Raw genomic sequence first — 17,087 nt, 5'->3', positions numbered from 1 at the left:
CTCGAGCGGGCACGAGTAATGTCTACATTGTGAGACTTGTTGTTACTCTTTTTAGTATATCAACTATGACACAGATAGCTTTCCAAGCTCTGCCATGTGGGCAGGATATTTTCGGTAGTTTGCCAGGTTCTCTGAGAAGGATGGAGGAATCGAACCTGGGTCGGCAGCGTGCAAAGCAAATGCCCTAACCGCTGTGCTATCACTCCAGTCCGATAAATTATTAGAACTGAAGAAAGGTTGAAAATAAGTGAGTAAGGGACTGGAGCAATACTACATTGGGTAGAGCATTTGTCTTGCATGTGACCAAACTGGGTCTGATCCCAGACATCCCATATGGTTCCCTGAGGTACCATAGGAGTATTTCCTAAGCATTACTCAGGAGTAACCCCTGAGAACTGGCAGGTTTAATTCAAAATGCAAAAAGGTAGGAATCAAGGGAGAAGGAAAGAAGGAAGGAAGGAAGGAAGGAAGGAAGGAAGGAAGGAAGGAAGGAAGGAAGGAAGGAAGGAAGGAAGGAAGGAAATAAGTGTGTAAACAAATATTGAGGAATGAACATATGACTGCTGACTGGCTTAGTCATAGTCTTAGGAAACTTAGAAATATGTTTTACATGAAGACTGCATGATATCAATCTAAATGCTTTACATTTTTAACATATTATCAGTTTGAAGGAATAGGATTATACTCTTGTTCTTAATAATACTCTGTCTCTACTCTGACCTTTTCAAGGTCTAGGGATACATTTGAGCATCGATATGCAATGTCACCTCATATGGTACCAAAAGAATCTTGGAATGTGGGTGTTAGATCCATTTTCAGTAAAGCTTGAAGAAGGTGCCAAACTTTCTTCACAGCAATTAAATTCTTATTCATAAAAGAGAGCTGTGATATGCTAAAACATAGCAGGAACACTTAACTCCATTTATTGTATTAAACAGAACTGTAGTTTCAGTAAATTTTATTTTATTTCATTTGGGGGGCATACTTCACAAATGGTAGTCAGGGCCCCCAGGGATCACTTCCTTTGGTTCTAATCGAATGAGCTAGAGTTATTCTTTGGCCTCGTGGTGGTACTCAGGACACCTGCGTGGGAATTATACAGGCCCAGCTGTGTGTAAGGCATGCATCTAAGTCATTGCTTTATCTTTCTGGTCCTCAGAAAAATTTGAAATTCTTTAAGAGTTATTTTAATTTCTCTCCTTCCTGAACAGGATGTGTGGGGTAGAAAGTTTAGAAAGTTATTTTTTTCTAAAGAAGCTCACTTCTCCAAGAATCAAGAATTTTACTCTCTAATTTTTGTGAACTCATAATTTTGTCTTTCATTTATCCTTTAAGCATTTAATTTTGTACTTAAAAATAAATACTGGAGGAGCAAAAGTTATGACAGAAAAAATACAAAGTATGGGAGTAAAATGATAATTACAAATGAGGGGAGGGACCACACGGGAGTGCTCAGGAGGATTAGGTGACACATTCTAGGGATTCTTGGCCAAATAGGCCAGCTATTCAATGTGAGAATGAGAGGATGCAGGGTACCTTGGACCCTGGAGGCTAGGAATTACCTATGTCAACTTGCTAGTTATTGGGGACCTCCAGGGAAGCATTTGGTGGTGTATAGCAGGTCACATAGCAGGTTTTTGAATCAAATTAGGATTGTTAGTATGAAAACATGCACCTTAACCCCTTCTGATCTATCAGGCCCAATTGATTTGTACTTGTTAAAGATTTTGGACCTGAGAACTTGATTGATTACTAAGGCTTTTTGTGTAGGCATAACTCAAAACATATGAAATCCTTGATTCCTGTACATGTGACACTCATAACATGAAAGATAAAACATTGAAGGGTAAGTTAACTACTCATTTCATGCACATTGCTCATGAGTACTAATCTTGTATCATCTACTAAACTGTGTTTTTCTCTTGCAGCAATCCCTAAGATAAGTCTGAGAGGTAAAATTATCCCCAATCTGTGGCTAGAGAGATAGTAGTGTGGGTAGGCTACTTGCCTTGCATTGGCTATTCTTCAATCCAGGGTAACATATAAGTTCTCCTGAGCATCATCCTGCATGGACTCTGAGCACAGAGCCAGCAGTAGGCTTTTTTAACATTTAAAAAATTTATTAATGAATCACCGTGAGGTACAGTTACAAACTTATAAACTTTCATGTTTACATTTCGTTTACATCATTCCAACAGTGCCCATTCTCCTCCACCAATGTTCCCAGTATCCATCCCACAACCCCCACCCCAACCCCCACTGACCCACCCTGCCTCTGCAGCAGGGCATTCCCTTTTGTTCTCTCTCCTTTTGGGTGTTGTAGTTTGCAATAGAGATATTGAGTGACCATGTTCGGTCTATAGTCTACTTTCGGCATGCAGCTTTCAACCCAAGTGTGTCCTCCTAACATTCTCTACTAGGTGTTCCCTTCTCTATCTCAGCTGCCTTTTCCCCTAGAATGTGAGGCCAGTTTCCAAACTGTGCGGCAGAACTCCTGGTTCTTATCTCTACTACTCTTGAGTTTTAGTCTTCCATTCTGCTACTTTATATTCCACAGATGAGTGCGTTCTTTCTATGTCTGTCTCTTTCTTTCTGACTCATTTCACTCAACATGATATTTTCCATGTTGATTCACTTATATAAAAATTTCATGTCTTCATCTTTTCTAACATGGGCAGAGTATTCCATTGTGTAGATGTACCAAAGTTTCTTTAGCCATGGGAGGAATCAACCTCCCCAACTTCAAACTCTACTACAAAGCGGTAATAATTAAAACAGCATGGTATTGGAGTAAGCTTTGATCCACACCAAATATGGCCTTTACCCACTCAATTATCCCCATTTTATAAATGACAAATTTCATACAGAGTAGGAAATTTTAAGCATACCAGAAATATTAAGAAAGTTGCACAATGTCTGGCTCATTGGAGCCATTATGTTCCATGTGAGTGTGTGGAACAAGAGCTATAAAGGCCCTTAACATCAAGACAGAACTCCATGAATAAACTAGAAACAGTCCATTGGAATATTGCTTGGAATTCCTTTCAGGAACTTTATGAATATTTTAAGGACATTTGAAAATCAAGAGACCCTCAAAATTCAGAGGTTCAGTCTTCTCAAACTAAAATTTGGTTTGTCATTATATCACACTTAAGTATAGTTTTCTTTTCTAATTCCATATCCAAAGTATTTGGTATACTGTGACTTTTTTTTTAATTTATGTAACACAGTGGTTGACGTAATAGTTTTTGGTGACAAAGTTGCCAAGTTCATATATCTATCTCACTATATTTCATTAGGAAAGTTGCCTAATTTCTCTGTGCTTTTGTTTATTCTTCTATAATGGAACCTCTCTAGTTTGTTGGAGAAGTTATAACATGTTAAACTACAAAAAAGCACTCAAGAGCACCATGGATTATATTTACTGTGCCAAGGTATTGTTCTTATTTTTCCTGAACTTCCTGTAATCTTCAGCCACTACCATTTTGTAATGGTAATTAAGTTTCATGTATAACCCCAGTATATCTCTTCTCTACTGACCACTGAGATAGCCAGGCTTAAATAATATAGCTTGTAATATTTTATTTTCTAACTTTCAGAATTAATTTGAACTCGCATTTCTGCCATTGAATAGTCTCTATTTCCTTGGCACCTGAAAGGAGATGGATTTGGATGAAACCTTATCTCACTTGGGAAAAACTTCCATGCTAATGTGATACTGCAGTTTTGTTCTATGACTGAAAATCACATAAGAATCTTTCACAGGAGATACTGAGAAATGTCAGAAGAGAGAGTGTACACTAATGAGCACATAAACATATAAAGTTCCTCTTTATTCAATAAGCATTTTGGGCAACCTAATATTTACTGAAACCAAACAGATAATGAGAATAGAGTAAAAAAACCTTGATATTTAAAAGTATTATTATTATTATTATTATTTTGCATTTTGGGTCACGCTCAGCAATGCACAGGGGCTACTTCTGGCTCTACACTCAGGAACCAATCCTAGCGGTGCTCATGGGATACTGGGAATCGAACCCGGGTCGGCTGCATGCAAGGCATACGGCCTACCCGCTGTGCTATTGCTCCAACACTGATTTTGAAGTATTATAATTCAGGAAATGTTCAAGTAGGTAGACAGTTGTAGGTAGATGTTTGTAACAGTGTACAATAAGTCTTTGTCAATTATGTAAACAAAAGGACTGTGGAAAGTCCATAGGAGGACATACCTTAAACTTCTGTTCAAAGATATTCAGCTTAGAAAATGGGGACAAAAGCTCTTCAAAGCACCTGTCCAGACTCACCTCAGAGAATACTCTAGCAGTTCTTTCGCAGCTGCACAAGCTTACTCCAATTCATTTTTTTTAGGAGCGATAGCACAGCAGTTGGGCATTCGCCTTTCACGAGGCAGACCCGAGTTCGATTCCTCTGCCCCTCTCAGAGAGCCTGGCAAGCGACTGAGAGTTTCTTGCCCGCGCGGCAGAGCCAGGATAGCTACCCGTGCATATCGGATATGCCAAAAGCAGTAACAATAATTCTCTCAATGAGAGATGTTACTATATAAAATAATAAGAGAAAATCTTCTTGGAATAAAAGGATGAGTGGTTGCATTTGGAGTGATTTTAAGTGATCATTACAGTTTTAAGTGTTGATTTGGTATTTACTTCAAAATGTAAAAGGGAAAGAAATAATTTGTGTAAATCACTCCTGATTTTTTTTTCAATTTTTATTATTTTAATTAGAGAATCGCTGTGATGTACAGTTATAAACTTTTGAACATTTGTGTTTGCATTTTACTCATAGAGTGATCATTTACCCATCCTTCCACCAGTGCCCAGTCACCAATGATCCCAGTATCCCTTTCACCACCCAGACCCCATCCACCACCACCCCACTCTGCCTCTGTGGTAGGGCATTCCCCTTTGTTCTCTCTCTTTTTGAGTGTTGTAGTTTGCAATAGAGGTAATGTGTTGCCATCATGTTTGGTCTATAGTGTACTTTCAGATCACATCTTCCAACCTGAATGGGTCCTGCTGACATCCTCTACTTAGCAATCCCTTCTCTATCTGAGCTGCCTTTTCCCCTAGCATGTGACGCCAGTTTCTGAGAGGCGGGACAGACTTCCTAATCCTTATCTCTACAATTCTTGGGTGTTAGTCTCCCAATATGATATTTAATATTCCACAGATGAGTGTAATATTTCTATATCTGTCCCTCTATTTCTGACTCATTTCACTTAACATGAGACTTTCCATGTAGATCCACTTATGTAAATTTCATGACTTCATCTTTTTTGACAGCTGCATAGTATTCCATTGTGTAGACGTACCAGAGTTTCTTTAACCAGTCATCTGTTTGGGGGCACTCTGGTTTTTTCCAGATTTTGGTTATTGTAACCAGTGTTTCAATGAACATAGAAATGCAGATGTCATTTCTACTATACCTTTTTGCCTCTCCAGGATATATTCCCAGGAGTGGTATTGCTGCATCAAATGGGAGCTCAATTTCTAACTTTTTGAGAATCATCCATATTGTTTTCCAAATGGGCTGAATGAGTCGGCATTCCCACCAGCAGTGAAGGAGAGTCCTTTTCTCCCCACATCCATGCCAAGAGTGATTGCTTTTGTTCTTTTGGGTGTTTTCTGTGGTGTGAAATGATATCTCATTGTTGTTTTAATCTGCACCTCCCTGATGATTAGTGATGTAGAGCATTTTCTCATGTGTCTTTTAGCCATTTGAATTTCTTCTTTGAGAAAATTTCTGTTCATTTCCATTCCCCATATTTTGATGGGGTTGGGAGTTTTCTTCTTGTAGAATTCAACCAGTGCCTTGTATATCCTTGATATCAACCACTTATCAGATGTGTATTGGGTGAATGTCCTTTCCCATTCCTAGACTGTCTTTTGGTTTGTTTGTTTTTTTGGGTCACACCCGGCGATGCACAGGGGTCACTCCTGGCTCTCCACTCAGGAATTACCCCTGGTGGGGCTCAGTGAACCATATGGGATGCTAGGAATCAATCCCGGGTCTGTCGCGTGCAAGGTAAATGCCCTACCCGCCGTTTTATCGCTCCAGCCCCCTAGACTGTCTTTGTATTTTGGTCACTGTTTCTTTTGAGGTGCAGAAGCTTCTTAGTTTAAGGTAGTCCCATTTGTTCATCTCTGTTTTCAGTTGTTTGGCCAGTGGTGTGTTACCTTTGAAAATATCTTTAGCTTCAATGTAGGGAAGGTTTTGCCAACCTTGTTTTCCATGTACATTATGGATTCTGGTTTGATGTTGAGATCTTTAATCCAGTTTTACCTGACTTTTGTACATGGCGTTAAGTAGAGATCTAAGCCCATTTTTTTGCATGTTGTTGTCCAGTTTTGCCAGCATCATTTGTTGAAGAGGCTTTCCTTGTTCCAATTCACATTTCTTGCTCTCTTATCAAAGATTGGATGATCATATATTTGAGGGTGTGTGTCAGGATATTCAACCCTGTTCCATTGGTCTGTGGCTCTGCCTTTTTTCCAGTACCATGCTGTTTTAATTACTACCGCTTTGTAGTATAGATTGAGGTTGGGGAGGGTTTTTCCTCCCATATTCTTTTTCCTAAGAGTTGCTTTAGCTATACGTGGGGCTTATTGTTTCATATGAATTTCAGGAATGTTCGCTCCATTTCTTTGAAGAATATTCTTGGTATCCTTATAGGGATCGCATTGAATGTGTACAATGTTTTGGGAGTATTGCCATTTTGACAATGTTAATTCTCCCAATCCATGAGCAGGTGATATCTTTCCATTTCCTTGTGTCCTCTATAATTTCTTGAAGTAGCATTTTGTAGTTTTCTTTGTACAAGTCCTTTACCTCCTTAGTTAAGCTGATTTCGAGGTACTGGATTTTCTGAGGAACAATTGTGAACGGGATTGCTTTCATCATGTCACTTTGTTCTCTCTCGTTATTTGTGTATAGGAAAGTCATGGACTTTTGGGTATTGATTTTATAGCCTGCATCTTTACTATACGAGTCTATTGTTTCTAAGAGTTTCTTGGTAGAGGTTTTACGGTTCTCTAAGTATAGTATCATAACATCTGCAAATAGTGAGAGCTTGATTTCTTCCTTTCCGACTTGAATGCCCTTAATATCTTTTTCTTGCCTAACCACTATTGCAAGTACTTCCAGTACTATATTGAACAGAAGTGGAGATAGTGGGCATCCTTGTCTCGTCCCTGATCTTAGAGGGAAGGCTGTTAATTTTTCTCCATTGAGGATGATGCTTGACATAGGCTTGTAGCAGATGACTTTGACTATATTGAGGAAAGTCCCTTCTATACACATTTTGGCCAGAGTTTTCATCATAAACGGATGCTGGATCTTGTCAAATGCTTTCTCTGCATCTATTGATATGATTATATGATTTTTATCTTTTCTTTTGTTGATATGATGGATTATGTTGATTGATTTCCGGATGTTAAACCATCCTTGCATCCCCGGGATGAATCCCACTTGGTCGTGGTGTATGATCTTTTTGATGAGTTGTTGAATTCTATTTGCTAATATTTTGTTGAGGATCTTCGCATCTGTGTTCATCAGGGATATTGGCCCGTAGTTTTCTTTTTTTGTGGTGTCTTTATTTGCTTTTGGTATTAGGGAGATATGAGCCTAATAGAAACTGTTTGGGAGGTTTTCTGTTTCTTCAATTTCCTGTAAAAGCTTGAGGAGAACTGGCAATAAGTTCTCTTTAAATGTTTGGAAGAATTCACTAGTGAATCCATCTGGACATGGGCTTTTGTTTTGGGGAAGACTTTTGATTACCATTTTAATTTCCTTGATATTAATAGGACTGTTAATGTATTCCAGGTCTTCTGATTCAGCCTTGGGAGATTATAGGAATCAAGGAATTTATCTATTTCTTCTAGGTTCTCTTTTTTGGTAGCGTAAATATTTTCAAAGTAGTCTCTGATGATCTTTTGAATTTTTTTGGTTTCTGTTGTGATATCCCCCTTTTCATTTCTTATTCGGTTTATAAGGGTTCTCTCTCTCTTTCTTTGTGAATTTTGCTAGTGGTTTATCAATCTTATTTATTTTTTCAAAGAACAAGCTCTTGGTTTCATTGATCTTTCGGATTGTTTTCTGGGTTTCCTTGTCATTGATTTCTGCTCTAAGTTTTATTATCTCAATTTTCTGCTTTATTTGGGCTCCTTTATTTGGTCCTTTCCTAAAATTTTAAGCTGTGAAGTCAAGTTATGTATGTGAGCCCTTTTGTCCTTCCTGAGGAATGCTTGCAGAGCTATAAATTTTCCCCTTAACATGGCTTTAGCTGTGTCCCACAAGTTCTGGTGGCTCGTGTCTTCATTATCGTTTGTTTCCAAGTACCTTTTGATTTCTTCCTGGATTTCCTTCCCGACCCACTCATTGTTCAGCATTGATTTGTTTAATTTCTAGATGTTTGATTTGGTTTTCTGCATCTGTACATGATTCATTTCTATCTCCAGTGCATCATGGTCTGAAAACGTAGCTGATACAATGTCTATTTTCCTGAGTCTTTTGAGGTATGTTGTGTGGCCTAGCACATGGTCTATTCTGGAAAATGTTCCATGTGCATTGAAAGAGAATGTGTACTCTTTTTGGGGGGATATAATGCCCTGCATATATCTACTAGCCCTCTCTCTTCTATTTCTTCCTTCAAAGCCAGTATTTCCTTGGTGAGATTTAATCTTCTTGATCTATCCAGAGGTGATAGGGCGGTGTTGAAATCTCCAACTACTATTGTGTTGTTCACAATGTCCTTCTTAAAGTCTGTTAGGAGTTGTATGTACTTAGCTGGTCCCTCATTGGGTGCATGCACGTTTAGGATTGTGATTTCCTCCTGCTGTACATATCCCTTGATTAATAAAAAATGGCCTTCACTATCCCTTCTAACCTTTTTCAAACTGAAATCTATGTTGTCTTATACTAGTAATGCCACCCCTGCTTTTTTGAGGGAGTTGTTTGCTTGCAGTATTGTTTTCCATCCTTTGATTTTGAGTCCGTGTTTGTTCTGGCTAATCAGATGTGTTTCTTGCAGGCAGCAGCAGGTTGTGTTCTCTCTCTGAATCCATTTTGCCACTCTGTGTCTCTTAATTGGTGAATTTTGACCATTGACATTGAGAGAGATTATTGTTATTGGATTTTGCGCCATCTTTCTCTAAGGGTATGTTGTAATTGTAGGGGTTTGTTTGTCTTACAATATTCTCTTTAGTCCTTCTTTTAAGTTTGGTTTTGAGTCTATGAAGTTCCTGAGCTGTTGTTTATCCACAGAATAATGTATAGTTCTTTCAAATTTGAATAAGAGTGTAGCCCGATAAAGTATTCTTGGTGAAGCATTCATTTCATTGAGCTTTTTCACGGTATCCCACCACTGCCTTAGGGCTTGGAGGGTTTTCTCTGATAGGTCGGCTGTGAATGTAAGGGATGCTCTTTTGTATGAGATTTCCTTCTTTGACTTTGCTGCTTGCAGTATTGTGTCTCTATCCATGGCGTCCATCATTCTAATTATAATATGTCTTGGAATTTTTCTGTTAGGGTCTCTTTTTGCTGGTACCCTTCGGGCTCTTTGGATCTGGATGCCTGCATTCTCCAGCTCTGGGAACTTTTCAACAATAATTTCTTTGACGCACTTTTACATTGGGGTTGGTTCCCTGTCCTTCTGGTACTCCAACGATTCTTATATTGTTTCTCTTGAGATCATCCCCTAGGACTCTGATTTGTCCTAGAGCTATTTTGAGTTCTCTTCCCATTGTTTGTTGTTGCCTGTAGGCTGCCTGCAGCTCATCTTCAAGCTCACTGATTCTGTCTTCTGCTTTAGTCATTCTATTGTTGAGTGTACCCACTGAGTTTTTAAAAATTTCATCTACCGAATCCTTCGTTCATGACATTTCTTTTCGTAACTTTTTTATTTCTGCTCTCATTTCTTCCCGTATTTTGTTGGCTGTCTGTTGTATTGTTTCTGTCAGGTCCTCCTTTAATTAAATGGATACCTTTTCAATCTTTACATTGAGTTCATTGAACATCTTCAGCACTTCAACTCTGAATTCTTTATCGGAGAGCTCAAGTTTGTAGAAAATGCCCATTGAAGCTTCTGGACTCCATTCATCGTCCTCTCCTTGTGGTGGGGATTTGTGCTGTTTCTTCATGTTGTTCTGATAGTATTGAAGAGGGACCTTCAAGTTCGCTATCCCTGTTCCCTCTTGTTGCGAAACAGGAATCTGGATGGGATCAGTCCATGGTGGTAACCTTTTTATTATCTCCTTCTAGAACTTGTCCTTCCTCTCAGATGTTACTCTAATCCTTTGTTGAGGACTAAGATGCTTTCGAAGAATGTGCTCTTCTACATTGGGCTTTTGACAGGAATTTGTATTTACTGGTGTTTGGGTGAAATTAGGATAGACTACTGGCTTATTGTCTTACTGTTCTCTGGATAGTTAGGATGTTACTCATGAATATAGGTGATAAAGGCTGAGATGTAAAACAGATTGCTTGATGCTGGAATATAACTACGGCTGCCCACCCCCAAAGAGGCCACTCCTACTTTTGCTTAGGTCACACCCCCTGAACATCAGGCCACGCGCTTCCCCCACATATAGCACACACCTGTGCCAGAGGAGAGAACGGCTGCAGTGCTTGGGGGCGGTGTGCCGGCCACTAGGGCAGCAGTACGGAGGGGGCACTCCTGATTTCTTAATCCTTACAATGCTAATTCAACATTTCATGTTTTAAAATTATTCAATTATTTATTCTACTTCCTTGTATTGGCCAGTGAGAGTGAATAAAGATGATAAAGATGATATAGATAAGAACTGCAAAATACTGACCTAAGTACTATCTAGAATCATTCTTTTCCTAGAAATCCATTATGTAAGTTTATTTGCCATTTCAGCCAACCATATTCAAAAAGATTATTCAATTTACTTTTTGCTATCCCCAGAATTTACCATTGAGAACCTTTCTATTATAACATCTCTGAAATGTCGTCTTATTCACGGGATAAGTTGCCTATATCTAAGCTTGGTATTCAGTGTTAAGTACATATGGAACTCTGACATAATACATAAAAAGCAGTCATATCAAACAACTCAATGGTCAGGCATTCTCCTCCTTCTCTAGATAAGGAAATAGGAAATCAGAAAGGTTAATAGCCACTCCCTAAAAGAACCTGAATTTGCTGTCATCTCTGTTGGACCCTTAAGTTCTTTACATTGTTTTCTACTATAGAGTAATAGCTATAATTTCTGGCTCTAAATCTTACCTATGGAAGTTCACTTTAATTTCTAACTTTTTTGTGATGCTAAAGTGTACATAAAATATACCAGTTCAGTGTACAATACACTGACATCAAGCATATGCATGGGCATTAGTAGTCCCTGTAACTTTTTTAGCCAAAGCAGAAAATATTTACCATAAAATAAAACTGTTCAGTTCCCTTTCACCCAATCCTTTATGTCTTCATTTTTAACAAGTTTTATTTTAGCAACCTTTATTTACAATTTTACAAAACTGTCAATGGTAGCACTTTGTGCATTCCATGTTCTGACACCAGATCCACAACCATAGATAGCGTCTATTTCCTACCATCTCTGTCCTGACCTTCATTCCCTGTCTTCACTGCCCCCACTTCTCCCCGCCATCTTACTGCCCTGGTAAGCTCTGTTCTATAGAACACTTCTTAGATTCTATTACTTTGGACCATTTATTGTACCTACACTATGGGTTTAGTTCTTTCCTTCTTTTTAAAGATTTATTTAGTCACTATGAGATGCAAAGTTACAATGTTGTTCAGATTGAGTTTCAGTAGCACAATGTTCTAGCACCTATCCCTTCACTAGTATCTACTTCCTTGCACCAATTTTACTCATGCGAAAGATCATTCTGCATCTGTCTCCTACTGTATGACTTCATTTAGCAAGATAACTTCCAGTTCCATCCTATAGCAAAAAGTTTTATTACTTAATATTTAGTTACAGCAAAATAGTATTCTATAGTGTATATGTACCACAGGCTTTTAAAAAATCCAGTCATTTGCTATTGGATACTTTGACTATTTCCAGATTTTGGCTATTGTGAACAGTGTTGTGATGAGCATAGGCATACGAATGTCTTTTATGAGTACAATTTGGGACACTTACAGTAGATGCCTAGAAATAAACTTTCTGTCACATGGTAGCTCAATTATTAACTTTTTGAGATATGTCCATATCATTCTATAGGAAGGTTGAACAAGTTGATTTTCTCAAAAGCAATAGATGAGTGTTCCATTTTATTTATATCCATGCCATGTCGGTTGTTTTTATTCTTTGTGATGTCTGCCAGTCTCACAGGTGTGGGTTGTTATATCACTGTTGTTTTGATTTGTGTTTCCATCTTGAATAGGGATGTTGGGTATTTTTCATATAATTATTGGTTGTCTCTATGATTTCTGTGATTTCTTTGAGGAAACTTCTGTCAATATCCTCCCATAAACAATATCTTATTTATAGAATTTTTTTTCCTTTTTAGGGTTTACTAGTGCTTTATAGATATTGAAAATTAAAATTTTGTCAGATGTGTGGTATAATCCGTGGTAACCTGTATTCACCTTTATAGCCCAGGAAATTTGTGTATAAGATATCCCATAAATAGCACGATTTTCTTATATATTTGGTTTATTTCACTTAACATATTTTTTCTGCAGTTCATCCATGTTATAGCATATGTCAGCTTTTCTTTTTTTTTAATAATTTATTTATTTTTAATTAGAGAATCACCGTGAGGGTACAGTTACAGATTTATACACTTTTGTGCTTATATTTCCCTCATACAAAGTTCGGGAACCCATTCCTTCACCAGTGCCCATTCTCCACCACCCGTAAACCCAGCGTCCCTCCCACCCTCCCCAATCCCATCTCCCCCCCAACCCACCCTGCCACTGTGGCAGGGCATTCCCTTCTGTTCTCTCTCTCTAATTAGCTGTTGTGGTTTGCAATAAAGGTGTTGAGTGGCCACTGTGCTCAGTCTCTAGCCCTCATTCAGCCCGCAACTCCCTTCCCCCACATGGCCTTCGACTAAAATGTAGTTGGTGATCGCTTCTCTGAGTTGCCCTTTCCCCGGAACGTGAGGCCAGCCTCGAAGCCATAGGGTCAACCTCCTGGTACTTATTTCTACAGTTCTTGGGTATTAGTCTCCCACTCTGATATTCTATATACCATAGATGAGTGCAGTCTTTCTATGTCTGTCTCTCTCTTTCTGACTCATTTCACTCAGCATGAAACTTTTCATGCCCATCCACTTAACTACAAAATTCTTGACTTCCTTTTTTCTAACAGCTGCATAGTATTCCATTGTATAGATGTACCAAAGTTTCCTCAACCAGTCAACCGTTTTGGGGCATTCGGGTTTTTTCCAGATTCTGGCTATTGTAAACAGTGCTGCAATGAAAATACATGTGCAGATGTTGTTTCGATTGTACTTTTTTGCCTCTCTGGGATATATTCCCAGCAGTGGTATTGCTGAGTCAAATGGGAATTCAATATCTAATTTTTTGAGAATCGTCCAAATTGTTTTCCAGAAGGGCTGAACCAGTCGGCATTCCCACCAGCAGTGAAGAAGGGTCCCTTTCTCCCCACATCCTCTCCAACAGCGGTTGCTTTTGTTCTTTTGGATGTGTGCTAATCTCTGTGGTGTGAGGTGGTATCTCATGGTTGTTTTGATCTGCATCTCTCTGATGATTAGTGATGCAGAGCACTTTTTCATGTGCCATTCGTATTTCTTCCTTGGTAAAGTTTCTGTTCATTTCTTCGCCCCATTTTTTGATGGGGTTGGATGTTTTCTTCTTGTTGAGTTCAACCAGTGCTTTATATACCATTGATATCAACCCCTTATCTGATGGGTATTGTGTAAATATCCTTTCCCATTCTGTGGATAGTCTTTGTATTCTGGTCTGTATCTCTTGCGGTGCAGAAGCTTTTTAGTTTAATGTAGTCCCATTTGTTGATCTCTGTTTTTACTAGATTGCTTAGTTCCCTGTCACCTGTGAAGATATGTTTATCCTCAATATCGTGGAGGGTTTTGCCGACCTTGTCTTCAATGTACCTTATGGTTTGTGGTCTAATGTTGAGGTCTTTAATCCATTTTGATCTGACTTTTGTGCATGGTGTCAGGTCAAGGTCTAAACCCATTTTTTTGCATGTGGTTGTCCAGTTGTGCCAGCACCATTTGTTAAAGAGGCTTTCTTTGCTCCACTTCACATCTCTTGCTCCCTTATCAAAGATTAGATGATCATACATTTGGGGTTGTGTGTAGGGATATTCCACCCTGTTCCATTGGTCTACGGCTCTGCCTTTGTTCCAGTACCATGCTGTTTTAATTGTTACTGCTTTGTAGTAAAGATTGAGGTTGGGGAGGGTGATGCCTCCCATCATCTTTTTCCCAAGAATTGTTTTAGCTATCCTTGGACGTTTGTTATTCCATATGAATTTTAGGATTGCTTGATCCATTTCTTTGAAGAATGTCATGGGTATACTTATAGGGATCGCATTGAATTTGTATAATGCTTTAGGGAGTATTGCCATTTTGACAACATTGATTCTCCCTATCCACGAGCAGGGTATATGTTTCCATTTCCTCATGTCTTCTTTGATTTCATGGAGTAGCGTTTTGTAGTTTTCTTTGTAAAGGTCTTTTACTTCCTTGGTTAAGCTGATTCTGAGGTACTTGATTTTCTGGGGCACGATAGTGAATGGGATTGCTTTTTTCATGTCCCTTTCCTCTGCCTCATTGTTTGCATATATGAAGGCCATGGATATTTGGGTATTGATTTTGTAGCCTGCAACTTTACTGTATAAGTCTATTGTTTCTAAGAGTTTCTTAGTAGAGGTTTTAGGCTTCTCTAGATATAGTATCATGTCGTCTGCAAATAGTGAGAGTTTGATTTCTTCCTTTCCTATCTGGATGCCCTTAATCTCTTTTTCTTGTCTAATAGCTATCGCAAGTACCTCCAGTACTATATTGAAGAGGAGTGGTGATAGTGGGCATCCTTGTCTTGTGCCCGATCTCAGAGGAAAGGCCCTTAGTTTTTCCCCGTTGAGGATAATGCTTGCCGTAGGCTTGTGATAGATGGCTTCGACTATCTTAAGGAAAGTTCCTCCAAACCCCATTTTGGCGAGGGTTTTCATCATGAAAGGATGTTGGATCTTGTCAAATGCTTTCTCTGCATCTATTGATATGATCATATGGTTTTTGTCTTTACTTTTGTTGATATGCTGGATTATGTTGATTGATTTCCCAATGTTAAACCATCCTTGCATCCCTGGGATGAATCTCACTTGGTCGTGAGGTATGATCTTTTTGATGAGTTGTTGGATCCTATTTGCTAGTATTTTGTTGAGGATCTTCGCATCGGTGTTCATCAGGGAAATTGGTCTGTAATTTTCTTTCTTAGTGGTGTCTTTGCTTTTGGTATTAGGGAGATATGTGCTTCATAGAATCTGTTTGGGTGAGTTCCTGTTTTTTCAATTTCCTGGAAAAGTTTGAGGAAAACAGGCAATAGGTCTTCTTTAAATGTTTGGAAGAATTTGCCAGTAAAACCATCTGGGCCTGGGCTTTTGTTTTTGGGGAGGTTTTTGATTACCGTTTCAATTTCCTTAACATTGATGGGTCTATTCAGGTATTCCAGGTCTTCTTTCTTCAGTGTTGGGAGATTGTAGGAATCAAGGAATCCATCCATTTCTTTTAGGTTCTCCTTTTTTGTGGCGTAGAGACCTTCAAAGTAGTCTCTAATGATCTTTTGAATCTCACTGGTTTCTGTTATGATGTCCCCCTTTTCATTTCTGATTCGATTTATTAGAGTTTTCTCTCTTTCTTTCTTTGTGAGTCTTGCTAGCGGTTTATCAATCTTATTTATTTTGTCAAAGAACCAACTCTTTGTTTCATTGATCTTTCGGATTGTTTTTTTGGTTTCGATGTCATTAATTTCTGCTCTAATTTTTATTATTTCTTTCCTTCGGTCTGGTTTGGGGTCCTTTTTCTGGTCCTTTTCTAAGGTCTTGAGTCGTGAAGTCAAGCTATCTATGTGGGTCCTTTCTTCCTTCCTGAGGAATGCTTGGAGAGCTATAAATTTTCCCCTTAACACGGCTTTAGCTGCGTCCCATAGGTTTTGGTAGCTCATGTCTTCATTCTCATTTGTTTCTAAGTATCTTTTGATTTCTTCCTTGATTTCCTTCCTGACCCACTTGTTCAACATTGAATTGTTTAATTTCCAGGTGTTTGATTTGATTTTCAGTGTTTGTGAGTGGTTAGCTTCTATCTTCAGCGCATCGTGGTCTGAAAAGATGGTTGATACAATTTCTATTTTTCCGATTCTATTGAGGTATGTTCTGGGGCCCAGTACATGGTCTATTTTAGAAAATGTTCCATGTGCACTGGAAAATAATGTGCATTCTTTCTTTTTGGGGTGTAAGGCCCTGTATAGGTCTATTAGGCCTCTCTCTTCAATTTCTTCTTTCAGAGTCAGTGTTTCCTTGTTGAGTTTTGTTCTTGTGGATCTATCTAGAGGCGATAAGGCCGTATTGAAGTCTCCAACTACAATTGTGCTGTTAGTGATGTCCTCTTTGAAGTCTGTTAGGAGTTGTTTTAAATATTTAGCCGGTCGTTCGTTAGGAGCATATACGTTTAAGAGTGTGATTTCTTCCTGTTGTACATATCCCTTGATAAACAGAAAATGACCTTCGCTGTCCCTTTTGATCTTTTTCATCCTGAAATCTATGTTGTCGGATACCAGGATGGCCACTCCAGCTTTTTTAAGGGGGTTGTTTGCTTGGAGGATTGTTTTCCATCCTTTGACTTTGAGTCTATGTTTACTCTGTTTGTTCAGGTGTGTTTCTTGCAGGCAGCAGAATGTTGGGTTTAATTTCCGGATCCATTTAGCCACTCTGTGTCTCTTGATAGGTGCATTTAGGCCATTGACATTGAGAGAGATTATTGTGATGTGGTTTTGTGTCATCTTTCTGTGGGATTTGTTGTTCTTATGGGGCTCCTCCTTGTCTTACAGTAGCCCCTTTAGACCTTCTTTCAAGATTGGTTTTGAGTCTATG

This window comes from Sorex araneus, chromosome X (assembly GCF_027595985.1).
Source record: "Sorex araneus isolate mSorAra2 chromosome X, mSorAra2.pri, whole genome shotgun sequence".
NCBI classification, from domain to species: Eukaryota; Metazoa; Chordata; class Mammalia; order Eulipotyphla; family Soricidae; genus Sorex; species Sorex araneus.
The sequence above is the reverse complement of the archived record's forward strand: the minus strand, read 5'-3'. Positions refer to the sequence as shown.